This window comes from Stigmatopora argus, chromosome 1 (genome assembly GCF_051989625.1).
Source record: "Stigmatopora argus isolate UIUO_Sarg chromosome 1, RoL_Sarg_1.0, whole genome shotgun sequence".
NCBI classification, from domain to species: domain Eukaryota; kingdom Metazoa; phylum Chordata; class Actinopteri; order Syngnathiformes; family Syngnathidae; genus Stigmatopora; species Stigmatopora argus.
In genome coordinates this window covers 25,405,358-25,427,924 of record NC_135387.1, presented here as the reverse complement: position 1 = coordinate 25,427,924, position 22,567 = coordinate 25,405,358, and the positions used below count along the sequence as shown (strand labels likewise).

Genomic DNA, 22,567 nt, shown 5'->3' with positions numbered 1-22,567 from the left:
TGTTTCTTAATGGGGTGATTCATGATATGTAACGCTGTGGAGGGATTACTTGGCCCCACGGCACAATTTGCTCCGCACTTCTCAGCCTACGCTTCCATTTCTCTTAAAAATATCGGTCGAAAAGTCATCCAAAAAAGCATTGCGAGCATATTGATAAGTAACGATTGCAGTGAATGCTTTGAATTTTTCCAAAGAAAGGATATACCAGCTAACAGCGGCCGTCCGTGCATTTTCTAGCGACGCCTTCAATCCAACCCTCAAAAACTATTTTATGGCTATAAAACCTCTACTGCATCTACAGCTGCGACACATAAAAATAATCAATAATAACCTCATACAATTAAAATATTATTTAGGAATATAGGCATATTTACTCACCAAAAATCATTTTTAACTGTACACAATATCCATCCTCCTTTCTTTCTTCCTTCTTTTCTATCGCCATCGAAGCTAATGCTGAAAGTCGAGCCTTTCCTGTTGTATTCCTGGCATACGGTTTTATTCGATTTATTGCTGAAAATGTTCGTTGCCGGTTGTGACAGATGTGCTTGCTTTGGAGTTGTCCGATCTTTCTTAATGATGTCCAGCTTTTTTCTCTTGTGCAGCTCGCTCCAGATATAGTTTGGTAGCTTTGGCCCACCTACTCTATCACCAGCCAATCAAAGTTGGTGAAAGCGATGACGTATACCTACGCCAGCGAGAAGGCCATGACGTATCCCTACGCTTGCGACAAGGCATTGTGGGGTTGCCAATTCGAAATCTGATTGTTTAAAGCAGACAGTCTTATCGACGCTTGTTTAATGCAGCAGAGCCTGCAGAACTGATTGTGAAGGGCTTGAGGCAGATTTCTGACCCTGGCAACAAATAATGGCTGAAATGTGATTGGTTAAATGCTTCAATATGAAAACACACATCTGGAAGCAGTGCAACCAGGGGGAAAAGCAATGAAAGGAAGCTAACAGACAATTTGGAATTATTTAATAAGTATTGATGGACAAAATATAATATATGATTCAGATATTTCTTAGGCCAGCAGAGAAGGCCTTGAAGGCCCTGACGGCCCGCCACTGCCAGCTAATGCAAAACATCCCATCTCCATGCAAGTGTTTCATTTTGTTGTTGATAAAGTCGACTCGCTCTGTTCCCTGATGATGTTGATTTAAAAACGGCTCTTTTTGCCTCATTTGGAGCTTCATGTCACCATTCTGAAACAGAGTATGCAAGTCACTGAACAAGAGGGATGATTGCCTCTGTGTTGCTCTATTCCCATGTTAATGCAGCCTTTGCTTTCCGTTTTTGCTGTGAAGTTCATCATTTTGGAACAGTGTCACCATCTCTTGCCGGTTTAGTATTTATTGGAATGTGAACATTTCCCCGTGTGTGAGCTGCCTTAGAGCGTAAAAGTTAATTGAATTCAATCCTACATCAATGGTACAATATTAAAACTGTTACTAATGACACCTGAGAGTAGCTATTACATTTGCAATAGCTATTATGGGAAATTCTGTACGAATTTCATTCACGGTCTTCATAATGTAGGTAGGAAAAGTCAATCAAAGGCATGCTAAGCATGAAGTATAATTGGTGGTCTTCCATTACACCGTGTGATTCGATTATCAGTGACAGATTCAAGTAGTTGCAGCTACTAATTGAGACTTTTTTAATCTATGATTTTCCAAACTACATGCTTTCGTGAGGTATTTGCGTGGTGAAATGCAGTGTAGCTAATTTGCTCACCATTTCATGAGCATCCACTAAACGGGTGGAATAAAAATACAGTCACGGCATGCCGTCGTTATTAAATGACTTACTTCAACTTGGTCGCTCAAGTTGAAGAAGACTGTGACTTTTTAATTTGCTGAGGTTACTATTAGCTAAAATCACACTGTTTGGCATAAAAGTGCCAATATGCACCAAGCTCATTCTGAAAAAATAATTACAACAATTAATATGATTGACTACAAGAGCTGTAACAACACATTGCACAGTTGAAATTATTTTAATTCAATCAATTATCAAATGCCATTAAGAGAAAGATATTCACATTTGCTGTAATTTTCCGTACTGAATAATGATGCCATGTTAATAATATTTAAACAATCATTTCCTGCATTTAAACATCTATCAGAATGATGCATTTAATCAATCTTTGCATTGAGTTCTGCACATTTTCTGCCTGCAATGTTTTTTTTTTCTCTCTTTTGAAAACAATTCAGGATAACCAATTTACCTGAGATTTCATGTCCATCGTAAAGTGCTGACTGCAGGTTTCCTCCCTCCACAAAAATGAATCACCAGCCACCACTGGTTACACAAATAAATAATAATTATAACTAAACGTGCCTTGGGACAAAATTTAAGAGCAAAACAGTTGTTTCGCAGCATCGTAGCTTTAATTCACAGCGTGCCTCTCTTTGTTTCTATGGCGGAGAAACATTTCAGCTTTTGATATAAATCAGCGCCACTGTGACATAATGTGCACTAGAGAACAGAAGTCTATGAAGCCATGCATAAAGAAAACAGATGACTTGCCCAATTTCATGAGGACGATAATAATGAAATGCAGCGCCCCCTCTCATTTCGGAAAACAAAGGGGGGAAAGGAAACAAAAGGGACATTTAAGTGAGTGAGTCAAAAGAAGAACTTTGAATCGGCCACTTTTCCAAGGACAACATTGTTTCCAGTCGAACTCCCGTGTGAAAACAACTCAGCAAGGCAATCAGTTTAAGGTCATTAGAGACAATGGCAGCAGAATTATAGCAAATCTCATTTATTTCTACTTTTGTTTTGTTTTCCAGGCTGGAAAATACCCTTATTATTGTTTATTTGTGCTGTTGTAGTTTATCTCATCTGTGGTCATCGTTCTTGTGCTCGAAACAGTTTGTGTCGAGACCATTATCCAAATTTCTTGACTAATTAGTCTGCAGCTTCTCTGTGGGAATATAAAAGTTTTCAAGGATGACTAACGATAGATAGCAATCTGTGGAACATTAGCAGAGGTTTCCTCTCTATGAGAGCTAGTAGTAATTGGAATATTCACAGCTCGAGTGGCCACATTTCGTTGAATACAGCAAAAAGAAAGTAGCTATTCACCGTAAAATGTCTCTGTTTATATATGGGAAATCATCCGATTAAGAAGAACATGGGTTTTGCCATTAATCTTACAAAACAAAACCTAAGCCTAATTAGGTGCTTCTTTTTCTACTTATTTTTCTCTTTATAGCTTCAAAATCCGTAATTGTGCTTGCGATGACTCCTGTAACAAATGACCATAGCGCCAATCCACACGTGTGTGGTCAATTGGTCGCCGGTCTTTTGGTCGCGGGTCTTTTGGTCGCGGTCTTTTGGTCGCCCCGACTGCGACAACGGGCGACCAAAAGACCGGCGACCAAAAGACCGACGACCAAAAGACCGGCGACAAAACGAGGTAAAACAACACGGTCTACGCACCAATAAAAGCCAACAATGGCTATGAGCAGTTTCACTGAGCCGACGTGTGAGTGTATAGGAGTTTGTATGTACATGCGTTGTCCCTTTAAGAAGCTACATCAGTCAGGGTCTTAACAAGTTCTCCAACAAAAAACAATAAAAGTCCGGGAAATTTTGAGCTTTTCTTTAGCCTAATAATTACTAGGGCATTAAGTATGACTAAATAGTAATTCGCAGTTTGTATTTAGGGGATTTGAGCAACAATTTAAATGGTAATTATCACTTACCTTCCGGGCGACCAAAAGACCGGCGACCAAAAGATCGGCGACCAATCGACCGTGTACCCAATCCACAACCTACATAAATTCATTTTTGTATCATTTCAATAGTTATGAATCTGTATGAGTCCTATTCGAATACAATTCGACATTCTAGCATTTTAATTTGTGTGTAAAATGGCATGATAGTGGGACTTTAACTCATTGGCTGCCAATGGAGCGATGGAGGTCAAATCCATTTAGACTGGGAGGGTTAAGGGTCCCATTTTAAATGGATTTGACGTCCATCAATGTCAGCCAATACCGTAACACCTACTGGCTTTTCCTTGTTTTCAATTCCGACTCAATACTAGACCCCTTAAATGACTGGAAGTATCTTGCTAGTGTGCAAGAAATTTGAATTTGACCTCTTTACTTTGAGGCTTGTTGAATGATTAAAAATGACTGATGGAGAAGTGATCTCAGGACATTTGTCTGTACGTATAGTTTCAATCCAGTAGAAATCATGCTGTTCAGCTCTCTGTGAGTCCATTGATCTGTCTGTCTGCCAGCTCCCTGTGGGGCAGTGTTTATCAGTTAATTGGGCTGCAATTCACTTCCTGGCAGGGAGCACATCCTGACGACATCTCAATAAAAGCCAACTCTGCTGGCAGGTTCTGAAACATGGTCCGGTCCCTCGCCTGAATTCACGTTCCTGCCTGAGTGCATCCTCCAGAAGATGCTCACAATTGTTGTTGCACTATCAACAAACAAATGTGTGACAGGTTTAAAACGCATGTCCTTATGATGAATACTTGACTGCGCTTTAGAGGGATGTGCTCAACAGTTTGATTTGCTGTTAAAAAGTAATTATGTCAGCCCTGTGGATTCTATTACGCTGCATCTCAAATACAGGTTTCTTATGTTAACTTTAACTCTACATTAGATGATTCATTCTCACTTGTTTGCAGTATTATTGGCTGATGACTGGTAATTGGTGTAAAGTTCGCTGGGTTAGCTCAAACAAGATCCTAATGAGGACAATTGCAATGGATTGCAGAAAAATGATGGATGGGTGTTTAGTAATCCCGCCCGAGTGGCAGCATTCACCCTGAGCTGAGCATAAAAATTCTGCCTGTGTTGCGGTTGTATCCCTCCTCTTAGATCATCAGGAGTTTAATCTGTGGAATTGTCCACATCCAGGGGTTGGATTTCATTTGTTCACTAGTCTCCTCGCTGATTGATTTGTGAAAAGTGTGGTCCCAGATTGTGTCTACACCTTGCAAGTGTTGCTCCTTGGTCACCATTGCAATTGGTCCCACCTTGGAGGGCATCAATAATGAAGGAATACAGCTCAAAACAGGTGGCGCAGACACCCAACTAAAATCCATCCGGTCAGATAACCTTTATTTTTAAAAGTCCTCATATCCGTCTACCCAAAATTACGATTGTCTCTAGAACAACAAGAGTTATATGATTTAATGTAGGTTTTAAAATTCACTTGTACTAACGATGCCCTTTCGAGCTTTTTTTTTCAAAAGAAGTCCCAAATGCTCGACAGCCACTGATTATTTGAGCGTTTGAGTGGTGAAGTTCTCAAGCATCTGTGAAAGCTGTGAGGATAATAGACAGGTGCGGAATGGTGAATCAGCGAGGTGCTGCTTTAACAAGACATTTTTGGCAACTCCATGATTAGATAAGCTTGAGAAGTTTTTTTAGAATGAGATAGACAGTAAGAAGATGTCATCTGAAAACTGAATCCTTGCTAGCCGCTTGGAAGGAAGCCATTAGTATTATATTATTCTCATCACCACAACACAATTCTCTGTGTATTTTTTTAAAGAAAAGTCAGTAATTTGAATTTATGGATATCTTCTTTATGTGCAGTTGCAGAGGGTGAAGCTTACTGATTTTTGTACTATTGGAATCTTAAGATTTAAAGGTTTTTTAATGGGATTTTCAACCCCTTGCAGAGTCACCCTCCATAGAAGAACATACAAGAGGTGTGTTGTGAAATTCTTGGGAAAACATCCCAATTGAATTTATTTATTACAACGAAAGGAAATGGTTTGGATAAAGAAAAGAACAAAGAATATTAGTGTAAAGACAGTTATATTTTTAATGAGTACAGTATTTTATTGATAATCTTGAGTCGCCAATGAACCTTTGGGTTTTGTTTATTAAGATTTTACTGAACAAGAACTTGAACAATATTGCCTCAAGATGCGAAATAGATATTACTAACATCAATAGTCGGATAGTAATCTTCAATTACTTACAGTAGCTGTTATTTGCAGAAACTTTGTAGAAAAGTCTACTTTTAAATCAAATAGGAAATGCTACTACAACCCTCAGGGATGCACTACACAGAAGATGTTTAAAAGTAGCCCACCCACAGTAGCTAGACACAACCAGTAGTAAAAAAGAAAAAGAAAAATAATCGATAGCTTAGATTCAGGCAGATAAAAGAGAGCAGGATTTGTTGTTTGTCATCCACCAAGTTTTCAACCTTGTGCAAAGACGTGATCAACGTATTTATGTTATGAAGCGTTTTTGTTTCAATTAGTTAATTTTTTAAACTTGTTTTCTGCTGCACTGTTTTCATGTGTATTGAAACAATGGAACGTTGCTAAGATTCTGTGAAATATGGAAAGAGCAATGAAAATAGCTGTGAAGGGGGCACGTGGGGGAGGAGATGAGGTCGTTAAAGAGCCTTTTGAAGCATATATGATGTTAAGTCAATTTTCTATTAATTTATGAATGAAAGAAATAGTTTTCACAAATAAACTGCACTCTAATGTGCTTTAGACATAAACTCAATGCCAGGAAAAATATATGCAATACCTCCTATGTCATTTACGATATTTTTATTAGCCTTAGTGGGAAAAGATTAAATGGCATGCAGGTGTTTTATGTTCCGAGCATGGTTCACTTATTTCTTGGTACTGTTTGTAACTTCCTGAGCCTGAGACATTTCAGACAGGAAACAGAATACTTGGAAAATGTCAAATTTTCTCATTTGACAGAAGACACCTTTTTTTGTAATTCCCTCGTTGCCACAGGGCATCTCGCTTTACGTTCAGACTCTTGCTTCCTGTCCTTTCTCCTGTTTGTCATAGCAATTGCCTGATGCTCTTCATTTCACAAGAGTGTAGGTGGAAGCGTTCTCTATAGAATGGTCCCAACAAACGCACATATTTCCTGTGATTTTGGCATACTTTCCCCTTTCAATTTCTTATCAGATATATTTTACAACACTGAGTAAAACACCAAGTAAAACAAAATTGTCGTGGAATTCAAGTCAACGTATTTAATTGGGCTTTGGATGTTTACGGTAATATGTTTAATGTCATCCCAAGAGGATTTTGTTCATGTGACTCAACCGCCAGAAGAATATGGCGAGGCTGAAAGCGTGCATAATGATGGATTTGTCAGTATGTTGCATCCAAAGAGCTGCATTAAAATAAAGAATCACAGCTCAGTGGTGTTTTTCTTCATTCAGTGTGGAGACTTGAAGGATAATGAGGGACATGCTGAATGGTTTCTGCGTATCCTGTTAAAAAGAAAAAAAATTGTGCACATTCACCTCAGTCTTCTGATCACACACTGGTGGCTGCACCATTTTCCAACAATCAAAAAGCTTTTATAGGAGTGTTGATAGATATTTCCAATGTCTTTTTAAAGCCTACTTCAACGGAAAGAAATGCAAGTCCATATAACCCAACGAAAATTATAATATTGCCATAATCAGTCTATTTGACAAGAATTTGTCACTGATTAAAAATGTTTTCGAGACCCTTCTTTCTATATTTGCCACTCTTAAAGCACACATGCATGTGGCATTAATAATGGATCCAATGCTACGCAGTGACAAAGAATTATTGTTCTCAAGAAACAAAGTGTATCTTCTTTTCTAACCTGCTGTCACCGATTCACCAAGGCTTTCGAATCAAAAGATTTTATTTGGTCTCGTGAAAGCCGCAGATAGACAAGAGAAGTCATCCTTCAACTATCTGTGACACCCTAAATAACCCTCTTCATCCATTCTGATGACAAGATAAACACCACTTTTCTCTACCTGATAGAGAAACCAGCCCAATGCAGGGTAGTCGCCATCTTCTTCCCTGACAGAGATAAGAACAATAATAATAATAATCGGACATAGGCCATGTCGTCATTACCACAACACAAAAAAGCCTACTTGTCATCACACGCAGAAACTGCGTGTGACGAAATTGATGGTGCTTCTCCATAAGCTACGTTTAGTCGGCAAAAGGTCATTCCGCTGTTGTGGATACAGGTCGCTTACCTCGCGATTACATACAGGTCGCTTACCTCTCGATTACCGCACACTGTCTGCCACTTACCTTCCTTCAAGTCAGCTAGGAGGCGGCAGATCACCAACCAAACATCTATTCATATGCCGCAGAAGGGAATGTGTGTATGTTAGCGCGAGTTTAGATGTCTGATGGATGTGGGGAAAAAGCTATCCTTAAGCCTATTTGTCCGAGCTTTGTGGGACCTATAGCGTCTGCCAGAGGGCAGCAGCTGGAACAGATTGTGACCAGGGTGGTAAGGGTCCCCTATGATGTGCTTGGCTCTGCTGAGGTAACGCGGGCTGGCAATGTCTTCAAGTGAGGGCAGAGAGCAGCCGACAATCCTCTGTGGTGATTAGAGGACTTTTAGTATTTCCTCCAGTTGAGTGAGACACCTGGACTGTCTGATGAGGTTTGAGTAAGTTATAATTTATTATTATTTTAATTTCATTTACTCTCAATTAACCCGGCTACAATTATTGTGGGCTAAAGCGGTGTTTTATGAAAAATAATCGACTGGACCTGGGAATATATTTATTCATCCAAGTCATTTCAGGTAATTAAATAATTGCAACCGGACTCTTTAGTTCATAGTCGATGTTTCCGAACAGGTTTCATCAGTTCATTTAACAAGCTGTTGCATTTGAGGCTACAAAGCAATCACTTGGTATACATAAGCTACAACATACCGTGTGCGGTCGATTGGTCGCCAGTCTTTTGGTCGCCCCGACCGCGACAACGGGCGACCAAAAGACCGACAACCAAAAGACTGACGACCAAAAGACCGGCGACAAAACAAGGTAAAACAACACGGTCTATATGCATCAATAAAAGCCAACAATGGCCATGAGCAGTTTCACTGAGCCGGCGTGTGAGTGTATAACAGTTTGTATGTACATGTGTTGTCCCTTTAAGAAGCTACGTCAGTCAGGGTCTTAACAAGTTCTCCAACAAAAAACAATAAAAGTCTGGGAAATTTTGAGCTTTTCTTTAGCCTAATAATTACTAGGGCAATAAGTATGACTAAATAGTAATTCGCAGTTTGTATTTAGGGAATTTGAGCAACGATTTAAATGGTAATTATCACTTACATACCGGGCGACCAAAAGACCGGTGACCAAAAGACCGGTGACCAAAAGACCGGCGACCAAAAGATCGGCGACCAAAAGACCGGCGACCAATCGACCGTGTACCACAACATACGATTGATGGAGAGTCAGATGTCTTGCTGTATTTTAAAAAGAATTCTTTTTGAGGACAAAAATGTCCATCTAATCCACCAGGAAGACAGAAAGTTTCAAACTTTGGGAACTCCTTATTGCTGAACTTTGCTCTATTCAAATGCTGCTCAATATTTTCCTTAAGCAAATCACAAACATTAAAAAAAGGTGTTCAACTTGAAGGCCGTTCCACAACCTTTATATTACTAAATGTAATATTAATGATGGAATTTCACCATACCGCAGACCGTGGCCTGTGCGAGGCTTCTCAATTACTGTTGTACTGAATCCCAGAGGAGAGATATCATTTTGGTTTGGGGCATGCCTTTAAGTTGAAGGGTAAATAATTGGATTTTCTCGTCAAACCCGGACTATTGCTGTCCTAACTAGCCTGGTTGTATGACTTGATGAGAGGCCAAGTGTCTTCTAAGGCAACAAGAGCAGTCAGGTTGTGATCGATTCAATGTCCTGGGGAATTTCAGTCCGACAAAGTTTTATGAAGGCTTAAATACATTACAGAGGAACTGGTAAACTCTAGGAAAAGTTGCTTTACATATGCTTCTTTATGATTAGTTTATGTTGCAATTTGAGTCAATCTGTTGCTTGACAAAATGTCGGCAATATAAACCATACATAGGCACATTTTTCTTTCTTTCCTTTTTGCTGCCAGAAGGAATACAAATGTAAAACAAAAAGGAAAATTGGAACCTATCCTTTATTTTAATGTTGAGGGGTTCAATAAATTGTTTTAATATAGAATTCAAGACCTTTTGCAAAATGCCAGAAACAATGTGGTTTTTTTTTTTTTAATTCCGCAGTTCCACTGCTTATAAAATAACAAGACACTTGAGGATTTTTAGTTTGTGTCTGCAAAACAAGGCCGTGATTGTAGATTCTTGGGGGGCAGCTTCGCTAAAGTTTGATTGCGCAGGCACTTTCAATCAGCAGGGATTAGAAGCATCCAGCAAGGTTTTATTAAGCTTCACCATCCTTGGTGGTGTGTCAGTCACACATCCATCAGGCATGTATAAAAATGTTTACAGCCAATGAGGCAGTCAAACCTGTTTTGATAGAATCGAAACTTTGAAAAACTTCGGAGATGGGCACATGGTGTCAAAAATATTTTGGTTGGGCAAAAAAAAATCTTGAAAATGTAGACAACAAAAATAGATGTGCAACTACTCATGGATCAACCCACCAGAGTACCTTTTCTTTTTTTTTTCTGTACCAAAGATTGCTTTTGATACTTTATTCCTCCCTTATGTGGCAGATAGTCGTGCATATATTTAATCCATTTTTATGCGTAAGTTGTAAGTGTGTCAAGCATGATTCAAGATCACAGCATTTCCTCATCCTTCCTTACTTTTCTTTTCAGGTAGACATCTCCAGAAATGAAATGCATAGACACTCGTCTGTATTTTCTTCGATACTTAAAGGCTAAAATATCCAAACCTGTAACCTTGTTTCAAAATCATGTGTTTTCAAAGAATGAAGCAAAAAAAATCTTATTTTTAAGTAATTCAAAGTGATGATTTTTCTCACTCATCTATATACAGAACCATCTTGCAGGGTCATATACTTGGTCTTTTCTGTCTCAGGATGTAAAGAATATATATGTTGTATTTGTATGAAATAATATACTTTAGATAGATGGTGAAGAAAAGACACCTACGTATCACAACAAAGTTTCAACATTATTGTCAACACCTGGTCAATAAGAACAGAATAGAATTCTGCAGCAGTGACTCGCATATTTGGCACCCAGTTCTGAGTTTTGAGTTCTTAAAGTTTCCACGTTTTCCTCCAATGGTTCCACCTCCCTCCCAATTTCTCCCAAACCGTGTACATTTGCGACCGTAATTATGGATTCTTTTGGTTGAAATTTACTTTGTGGAGAACTAGTGCAATTTGCCATGCCATTTACCCAAAATTGGATGACAATCAACATTTCAAAGCACCTACACACATCTGTGATCCGTATAATATAATATTTGCGGTTATTAATCATGACACAGACATCTGGATGATGACTAATAATACGTATTAGCATGTATGACATGTCTCTATTGAGGTACTGCAGAGCTATCGTACAATGTTGACACATTATGTTTGTCTTATCCACCGCTCGCATGTCATCACTGCTGCACGCCACAAGAAAGCTCATTTAAATGAAGGCTCACTCGATTTAGATTTAAGTTTGAACTTTAGTTTTCTGCCGACTAAATGACGCTTGGAAATTACATTAAAGTTTGATCATTTCATTGATCTTACAATGATGAGTATTTGTCGTATATAAACTTTTGGGAAAAAATCTTTAAACAAGAGCAGTATATTAAAACACTAGGCTTATTACAAGAGAGTATAATTGAAAAGATCAGTGACAACTATACATTTATTGACAAATCAATCTGGATAATTCATGGAACTTGCTCAGCTTATTATTGAAGCCTTTTTCTGTTGATGATCACACCTCTTAGGTAGTTTTATGAAGCTTGCTAAGCTTTGCCTGGATATTATTAGGTTAATTTGGTTAATTGCACTACAAAATTTCCCCAAAGCGTTATTGTATACACACTATCCATTTTTAATTGAAAATGTAAGCACGACTTACATTGACAATGACTCAAGTCGAGAATATTACTATCTTTTTAATGTTTAAAAGACTTGTGCTTCAAAAAACGTTCTCACTGTCAGATTACTTATTATTAGTTTTACATCGTAAGGACGTGCTCACAAAATAGTCAACGACCGCTTTATTTATGTACCTACTCATTATAGAACAGTTTGAAAACCAGGCGACAATTCTATTTTTACCTTATTACAATTGTCAAGTTAAATTCTTTGGAGAGTTAAAGCAGACAATGAAATGTGTGTAAAACATGTTCCTTGCTTGAGAGTTGAGAACCCTGTGAAATTCTGACTTTTGGGAATTCTTTTTATTTTGGTACAACTACTACTACAACTGTCCCACAGCTGCCAATCAGAGCTCTCCCTGCCCTGTAACATCTGACCTCTTTCCAAAGGTGAGTCAGAAGACCTAAATTGGCAGAGAGAAGGCTTCATTCACTCAGACTGTTCCCAGCCTTGAATTGTGATTGATAGCTCCAGGCACATGATTTAGAGACGCGTGAAAACATGGAGGTGTGGTTCTACGGGTCTGAGAAAGTGGCTGAGACAACCAAGGTCACTAATGAGATGTCACAAAGCTGCTTCTGTGTTCAAATCTAATGGGAACAGGGCATGAAAAGAAGAAAAATGTGAGAGAAGAGGAGGAAGAAACAGATTGTGATCTGCAGTGTAGTACTTACAGTGGGGCAAATAGGTATCAGTCAACCACCAATTGTGCAAGTTATCCTACTTGAAAAGATTACAGAGGCCTGTAATTGTCAACATGGGTAAACCTCAATCATCAGAGACAGAATGTGGAAGAAAAAAACAGAAAATCGCATTGTTTGATTTTTAAAGAATTTATTTGCAAATCATAGTGGAAAATAAGTATTTGGTTAATACCAAAAGTTCATCTCAATACTTTATGTACCCGATGTTGGCAATAACAGGCCAAACGTTTTCTGTAACTCGTCACAAGCGTTTCACACATTGTTGCTGGTATTTTGGCCCATTCCTCCATGCAGATCTCCTCTAGAGCAGTGTGTTTTGGGGCTGTCGTTGGGCAACACAGACTTTCAACTCCCTCCACAGATTTTCTATGGGGTTGAGATCTGGAGACTGGCTAGGCCACTCCAGGACCTTGAAATGCTTCTTACGAAGCCACTACTTTGTTGCCATGGCTGTGTGTTTGGAATCATCGTCATGCATTTTTTTTCTTCCACATTCTGTCTCTCATGGTTGAGGTTTACCCATGTTAACAATTACAGGCCTCTCTGATCTTTTCAAGTAGGAGAACTTGCACAATTGGTGGTCGTCTAAATCCATATTTGCCCCACTGTAGTTGGATGATCTCTGCTTAAAATAAAAGGTGTTAGCGAGACCAGGGGAATGGAATTAATTGACATGTTTTTATATGAGACTATATTGTCCCCATTGCCTCTTTTGTTTAAATCACCACTCTTGAATCATCATTTTCTGCCTTGATCCGGCTCTGCCATCCCCAGGTTGTCTTCCTCTGACGTGCTATAATGTATTCTTAAAGTCATCCTGCTGTCATGTGTCTTGTCTAGTCTTATTACAGCAGAACCATTGTCTTTCACACTCATGTCAGAGGGTTGGGTGGTGGTATCTGGCAGTTCACCCTACCGCAACATCCTCAAACATTATCTAACCTTTAAATAAAATATACTATAATTGCAACATCCCTCTAATGAGCATATATATGTAAATTTATCCTAGGATATGAAGTCATTAAAGTGATCAATCGTTTGTAGGTGAATGCTGCTGATTATCTTCTAATTCACGAAGATTTATGTAGTAGATTTCCAGTTTGACTAAGGTTAGGATAGATGAAGGTTTATCTGAAATTCCACAGTCTGGTTTCTTTTTGTTTTTGTTAACCGTCACAGGATATGCAACTAGCTATGGTATGGCTTGGCTGAGGGGCCTGACGCAAGAAATATACGGCCCAGTAAAATGTGGCCATAAATGTTGTAAAACGCCCAGGTGTTGCTTTTAATTTCACCCAAGAAGTGGAGAGGTTTTACACGGACTGAAGGGGCTTTGGGAAAATAAACATGTCTCTGCCTCTGAGATCATTATCATTGCAGCTAATAACTCTTCCCAATCGAACTGGCCTCCCTGCCACTGACTGTAGGTGGGGTTGCCAGCCTTGCTGCAAAACACACAGGCATCTAATCGAATCAAATAGAGACTGTGGTGGGGGCTCGTTGTGTGCATTTTAAAGAGACAGGATACTAATCTGTGTGTATTAAAAAAGACAATATAAAATGAATGCTAACTTCACTGATTCACGAGGCTGTGCTAAAACAAATGTCATTGGCTCTCCTTAGTGAGAGCTTGATGTCTGTTTATGCCGTAGACCACCTATGTTGTTGTTTGCCCCTGAAAAGCTGCTCTATGTTGTTGGATTACTTTTAAAACCCTCCATTACATCTCAGCGCTTGTTCTCGCCAACCAGCGTGCAGACTTGGATTGGCTGCTAACTGCGGCCAATGATTAACCCTCCTGTTTACAGTGGTTCCTCGACGGTGTCTCAATCATCTGACTCCACTGAAATAAGTGGAAACTGACCTGTGTAGTATTTTACTCTATATAAAACAAGTAGCAACTGCATAATTAAATTGGACAAAAAGCCATTAACGCAGTCAGTCATTTATGATTGCAGGTCACATCACTGCATTCATTTTTTTAAACTACTGTTCAGAGTAATGGTCTATTACTGTATTAGTGACACCTGCCTATTACAATGAGGATGAAAGCAATAAATTATAGTTATTATTAATGTGGGGCGCCAACTTGCGTTCTTGCAAGTTCTTGACAGCCACATGCAAGCTGTTCCCTAAGTTTAACTTATCTTACTGATCTTATTGCTGTAACAAATGTAACGCCCATTGTCATTCAAATACAATATACAGGTTTCGAAATAGAAAGAGATTGGTATATTGCTGCAAATAGTCAAGGGAAAAAGGCTTAAAAAAGACCTCACTCCTTGAGACCTCCAAAGGGTCTAAAAATACAGGCCTGTAGACAAGCGGGCTGATTAATTTTTTTCTTTAAATCTATAGCACTTTTCACTCTTATGAATGTGTCATTACACATGGCATCAAAGAACAGAATACACTGACAAACTATTTTGTAGGCGAAAAACTAAGGAGTTTAGATTTTTTTTTTTTAATATAAAATGAAATACAATTTCAAAATCAATTAGATTCACTGATTAGGAGGTGTTAGTCAGCAGAGTATCTCTTTTTTTCCTTAATTCAATTTGTTGCTTTTACCTTTTGCTTTCAAAAGTGCCCTCTGATTATAAATTTGTGGCAATCAATTAACGATATCCATGAGGATGTGATATCTGGTAACCTAAAAAAAAAGAAAAGTTGTATCCCTTGGAGGTACAACATGACCAATTGATCTAAGCAGCTTTTGAAGAAAAGGGAAACTTTAAAGCAACCAATATGGATCCGACTAGGCCGACTGTTCATGTAGCCGTAGTTCAAGTAGAGGTTTCAGAAGTACTGCCCCTGGCAATGTCACAGCCCGCACGGTGAAACACTTCTTTCATTTGACCGTCACAACAGAACATTCCGAAAGTTCATTTTAGGGGTGCCTTGAGCGGTCCGAGCTCACGCAGTTTGATCATTAGCACCACGGAAAGAACGCAGGGTGAGCGTTACGACGGATAACTAGACAAATGATAATTTATGGTGTCGCAACGGTTTATTTGACCGCAACGCACGAATGATTCTCCCATTGGGTTAGATTCCTGCTGGTAGATGTGTCGTTTGAGAAGAAGAACATCTGTAATTTATGTGTTATCTTTTTGTTTGTGGTGCAAATTGAATAAGATGTCTACAAGTCAAGTGTATAGCCGGGAGCCTCAGACTGATTTAGTGCTCCCGTGTGTATTTGTGCTCGTGTTTATGTGTCTGTGTATCCTTGTCTCTGTGTGATTCTTGTACCACCCTCCTATGGAATGAATGTTATAGCCAACATTGAATTGATCTTCAAGGCGATTGAAATGTGTTGGTCCAGGGCTGGGCTAATGAACAAGTTAGAGTAATGCTGCCTTAGAAAATACACACATATTTTGTGTGTTTGCACGTGTGCGAGCAAGAGCCTTTAATCCTTTAACAGGATTACAAGCATTGTCCTGTGTTCGCTTGTTCCTTTACACCCACAGATGCTGCTTGTTGCAATGTCAGAGCCCACATTTAGGATTACTGTACAATGGGCATATTTTTCCCTTACTTTCTTAAGCTATGGCATGTTTGTAATACACCCTTAAGTTCAGATGCAGTTTGGGGGATTAGTTTTTATTTATTGTGCATATTGTAGTCGACTTGAATTGGATTTGAAGCACATTGTTCTTATTCCAGTCTTAAAGTCTAAAGGGAAAGACACGGTTTTCATCAAGTACATCCCAGCAAAAAAAAACTGGATTAACAAATTGGATTTAAAAAAAGGGAACATATTAGATTTTTATAATAATGCCAATTGTCATGCACAGATCGCTTTGTACTGTTTCAAGATGTATAGGACATGATTGTAGTACCTTTTCAAGAGGATGCCAGATGCAACTTTCATTGGCCCTGGATGGTGATACAATGTGGAAAATGCAATTTTTCAAAGGTACTCTCCATGTGTGCACCCAGGCTCTTACTTTTGTGGTCAATTTAGCTCCGTAATTGTGTAAAACGTAGCATAACTGCAGTTCTCGCAGTTCGTGGCATAATGATGTAGCAATGGTGTGTCTTGATTCTTAATTCATGCATGTATACACTGCCTACCAATTGGAAACTCACTCTCAAAGCTTTCAAAACTTGCGAACTTGCGCATGTCCTTTTTCAGGCATTTATAACCTGTGATATCTCTAATGCCAATCAGGAACGCAGCCGTACTCGACCTCACCTAGTTAGCTCGGACAGGCTCGAGCCAAGTATGTGTGCCCTTTTAAGGGTTAAGCCAAGCTAAGACAACTGTCTATGACTGCAGCTCCATTTAGAGCGGTGGCTTACTTTATGGATCAGTGAACTCCTGCCTGTAGGGATGTGGTAGAGCTCCATTAAAATGCTGGCTGGTGTTTCTTCAATGACCTTCACGGACATACACGGCCGCTCCCTGCTGTTATTTAAAATAACCGGATTTAAGTTACTGTACTGCTGATATTTCAGCTTGCAAAATGAGAGTTCTGGAGCAGCCATGTATTCTCACAGGGCTCAATGTAATACCACAAACAATTTCGTCAGTCAAACATTGTACATTTGCATAAGCGTACACGCTCTATGTACCACTTGCAGACATTTTTTCGGTCATGTTGCGTGAGTAAAGCATTCACATCTGTCTTTGTTATTCCTTACGTTATCAAAAATTTACATTATTTCGCCACGTGTGAAATCACTCTTGTTTTTTTCCTTTTTTTTGAGTTGTGCAGCACTCTGCAGCAGGGAATAATGTACATCTATGGGGGAAACAAAAAGAGTGCCAGGGGGACTTGGTGTCAATTAGCATCTTGTCAAAACTGGATTTTATTCGACTACCAGAACGAAATGTCAGGCTAGATATTCAGTGAGGCTGTAATGTCTTGTTGAAATGCAGGTACAAACAAAAAAAACCTGTCATGACAAAATTATGTTGGACCTGGGATTTATTGACGATAAAGTGAGTTTGGCACGTGGCCCAAAATATGTTATGTTCTACAAAAAGGCGATTCAGTTTGCTTTGAATGATAATTTTGTCTTTATAAGAACTATACAGTCCTTTGCACTGACGGGTGCTAGGGCCCTGAATCAATCAGTTAAAATAATTGCAGATAGATGCTCAACCATTTTTTCCATATTCAGGAGAAATACTTGTTTTATTTACAATAAAGGTTATGCATTTAGAAAATATAAAAAATGCATCCTAACAGATGTGGCCCAATAATAAAAACAGGGCACAGGTACTGAAGGTTATGGAGTGTTGTTTACTAGCGAATCATGTAATTGGTTTGTTTGTCTTCCTCCTCAGCGCATGTCCTATTTCACAACACACTGAAAACAACTGCCTTCATCATCTCTGCACTGTCAGAGAAAAAATCAAAAGAAGGCTGCATCTTCTGTCAATTAGTGGAATTGGACTATAGGTGATACTTGGGGATTCTGTTTGTATGGTTCAGCAAAGAAATGTCCTATTTTCTGTAATCGGGGTGGTTTGCAGGTGCTACTTAATAATACAACATCGCTCAAAAACCAACTTCCTGTCGGAGTATGAATGTTTGCCAAAATAACACTCACATGTTCAATGGGTGAATTTTGGATGTACCGTTTTTTTGACTAACGTTGTACTTTTGCATCAGTAAATAGTGGAATGGTCATGACATTAAATACTGCTACATAATTGATTATGTTACTGTACAAACCAAAAAACTGTTGTAACAAGAAGGACTGGATCAAAAGCATATCGGACTGTTATGAACCACAAAACCCTAAACAATGCTGAAATATTGTTTCTCTGAAATCAGAAGTGCATTGACCGTAATGAGTCAGTGGATGGCCTCTAATGGCCTTTTATCTTGAAGCCACACAGACATTTAAAAAATAACGATAGCCTTTCTGTTAATCAACAAACATCTGTTTCCAGTTTATAAAAAAAGAATGCATCGAATACAAACATAAATGCTTAATTAATAGTAACCTGCCTTCTGCAGATAATGTTGTAGTTTCCCACCTGTTCAGTTTCTTCTCGATATTGGTTCTACAATACTTTTCTGCATTTTTATTAGAATTGGGATTCTTTTTTTAAATTCTATAAATTAAATTCATCTTGATTCTTTACATTTTAATTTGACAGGATTGTAGTATTTGGTACATGTTTTGTCTTTAAGCAGTAGGTCATTGATCGGTCAAAAAGATTTGTACCATTGATATATTTTCATGTAGAGACACATGTTAGCGCCTATTTTAGCATACCTGTTTGACAGCATATTGTCAAAAAAAAAATAAGATAACTTAATTCGATGAAATGTTCTTAATTACTTAACTTAATCCAATTATTTTATTTCTTAGCTATCAGATAATCATATGCATGTTTCCGTTTTATTGGCATGGCATAAAATCATTATTGTACCTGGAGTTTAAAAAATAAAATCTTTTGGTTAAAGGTTTAATCTTTTCTACTTAATAAATTGTAATTTATGCATTAAAGTTCCACACCTAGTTTTCATTTAGGTTTATTTTTTATCTGTATTTTTAACTGCATGGAAGAAGGTTGTCAACGCACAGGGAGTCATATTTTACAAAAAATAAATGAAGGAACACAGGAATGAACAACGAAACCAAAAATGAAGCACTTTAGATTATTCTTTGTGGGGGCACAGGCGGTCTTTATTCTAGTTAATGCACAATGTTATCTCCTGACTCTCAAATCCTTCCAGAAAAATGTCTTATTTCAGTTATAATTGTGGGGTTTTCTTCTTGAAAGCAAGCAAACCAAAAAATGAGAATTCATGTGTATACTGTATGTACCCATAGGTGTGTGAGATGATATGATAGAGACGAGAAGATAAACAGAATGACCTACAAGTGTTTTTCGATAGTGTGTGTGTGTGTGTATTGTGTGTGGAAAAAGGTCAGAGATGGTGTGTCTATGTTGGGGAGGGTTATTGTTCTTAACTGAGACAAACTGGATCCATTAGTGGACCTTTTGTTGCCCAGCAAGCACCTTAAAGAACAGCTTGTCCAGACACTCATTCGCCGGCACTTTCGGCTATCTCTGGCGATCACACGGATCAATCTGAGTCGGGGACCTGTGGTGTGCGAAGTATTTGTAGGTATGTGTACGACTGCTGATATTTTTGTGCTGTCTCCGAAGCCAAATGTGAGTTTGTAATGACCTGCCATAAAGCATAATATTTCCTTCAACCTGCATTGACACATGACTTATTCAGTAGACTCCAAATTTACACTCGTTTTAACGTTGTTTCACAACTGACATGCTGCCTTTGAAATTTAGCAGTTGAAGTCAAGTGCATCTCAGTCAGACACTAACACCATCGAGCATCGTCTTAGTTGTCCCTTGAAACACTGGCATTTTATTGTACGACTTCAAAGATGGCAAGATGGCCCGATGAACGAGCATTATCCCTTTTAAAAAGAAAGAAAGAGAGAGAGAAAAAAGCGTGGGACTCCGCTTTGAAGTTCCACATCAATCTTCTATTTGCATTCGTCAGAGTTCTCCTAGATTTCCTCTCAAAGCCATCAATGCGAACTCGGGGCACTTTGAGGTGTTTGACCAGTTTTTTAATCGAAAAGTCCAAGAACTTCACTGAACGAGTCTAATTTTGTGGTTCACACACTAAAGGGCTACGACATTTTGTATGGGTCACGTAATGAACCCTATCTAATCTTTCCTTTTTATCACCCAGCCTTCATTGTGCATGTATAATTGGCAGAAAATCAAGTATATGGAAAATTATACAGTATTCCCCCTTTCCCCTCGCATAGTCACTCCTATGCATTAACTATGTGGTCATTTTTTATTTATTGCACAATGACGTGCAATTAGAGCTGTTATTACTTGGCCTTTAGTCTCAGTCATTTAGAGGTGAGTACACTATCAATCCTCCCATTTTTAGTAACCTCTTCTCCTTCTCCTCCCTTTCCCTCAAATGAGGCTGATAAGAGCAGAAGGCCCTGAATCCACAACTCATTTTAATCGTGGCCTCTTAATTACATTGGTAATTTCCACGATTTTCAGCTGAACACCCACAAATTGGTGGAGTCAGAGCCCAAAGACAAAAGGGATTTTGTGTTAATTAAACATTGTCGTTCATTTCACACTCTCTTTCTCCAACATATGCACATTTGTTAACGGCAACTCTGCAGCTGTCCCTTTTGTGAGTGTGTTCGGATGTAACACTTGGTAAGATCCTTCCCGGCTTTTAGGTGATGCAATGTGTTAAAAAAACTATTAGCATTAGCCAAATGCACCTTTTTCCCTTTTGGTTCTTTTTTTCCCCAATTAAAATTATAATGTCATAATGTCACAGTGTTATGAATATAATCAAATGCCCCTGAAATGCAGGGTCCTGCAAAGTTTAGTTCTTGAACACCAATTGTTCAGTCTGTATCTAACAATTTTGGGTCAAATCCTTCAGAACTTAATGTGGGCTAATCATGGTGGACCGATAATAACACCCACCTCCAAAAAAAATAATAATCAACAGCTAATTCGAAACCCTGCAGCTCGGGTAGTAACCAGAACTCAGAGATCAGTACACATTACTACTGATCTAAAATTTTTACACCCAGTTAGCTCTAGAACTGGCTTCTACAGTTCTGTCACTGGTCTATGAATCAACGAATGGGTTAGGCCCTGTATACATTCACCAGCCACTAATGGAAAATAAACCCCCCTGGGGTCTGAGATCTGCAGACTTTGGTCACGTAGTGGATTGCTCAAAGTTCAAAGCAAACATGGAGAAATACCATTTAGCCATTAAGTTGCACACAAATGGAATAAAATGCCATAACTGTGAATCTTCTTGGTTCTACTCCTCTCTCATGAACATATTTTAGGTATTTTTATAGTGTTTTTGTAATCATTATTTTTAAGTTTTAATTGCACTTGGATGTTTTTGTTTCGGTAAATAGATTTACTATTTTTGTTTAATTTTCTTTGTTTCGATCTTTTATGTTCTTTAAATCATTGTAAACCACACGGAGGTACCTTGTCTAAATAAATCCGCATTGCCTTGCCTAGTAGAAGCTGATACGAGCTGGTCTTACTGCATGATGGGAAATAGTCTTTACAAATCAGTCTAATTTTCAGGATTTTTTTTCTTTTTTTTTTTTTTAATCACACAATGGGGGTTAAGGTAAAAATAAAAATTTTGAAAAAGATGGAGATCTGGGGGGAAACTAAAATAAGGATACCCCACAAAAAATTGAGAAGGAGCGTGGTGACTAACCTACCATCGACCAATGCAGTCATCTGAAGGTCGTCAAATGGGTTTAAAATCTATTTGAGTACCTCGAAATATAAACAAATTAAACCACCATACAAGTGAAAACCATCCGTCCTTCCCATATCAAATACTCATAATGAAACAAAGCCCTCCGGTATGTTGTGATCATAAGCAGGCAAATAGCCACCATTGCCAAGAGGCACAATGACAATCAGTTATCACCAATGTGTTGAAAGAAAATTGGTGTAATTAAAAACAAATTGGAAAAAAACAAACAACATCCATCATATTTCCCACTGTGTTGAGAAGAAGCTTGTCTACACTTTATGATGTTATCTAGCAGAGAGCGACTAACGAAGGAAATTACAGAGAGGTGGCTTGGATTGGCGCTCTTGAAATTGGCATCCCCAGACGCTCATCAAGCAATTAGCACTATTTGGATGTAATTTAATGCTAATCCTTTATTCTCTGAATCATTTTATTCATTTATTATACGGTTTTGTGGAAGCCTCCAAGGGAGAAAGTGGCACACACACCAAAAATTGTCCGTCCAATATTCAAATGAGCAAGATGCATCCCATCTTAAATTGTTCATCGGATGCATTTAACAAACAATTGAGTGTAGCCTTCTAATCAATGCACAAATTTCAATTATCGCCAATTGTACTGAAGCACATGAGCCATCGACTCTAAGAAACAAGCGCGAGAGTATGGATGAAGACTCGGCCTACATTCTCCATCTACCGGTTAAATCGTAACCTACAAGCAACA

The 22,567-nt window shown here is 38.5% G+C and overlaps 1 protein-coding gene across 5 annotated transcripts in view; it reads left to right on the top strand.

Annotated features, from left to right (window-relative positions):
• ncam2a (neural cell adhesion molecule 2a) overlaps positions 1-22,567 on the top strand; it is a 148,239-nt gene that overhangs the window by 56,319 nt on the left and 69,353 nt on the right. The window lies entirely within an intron of this gene.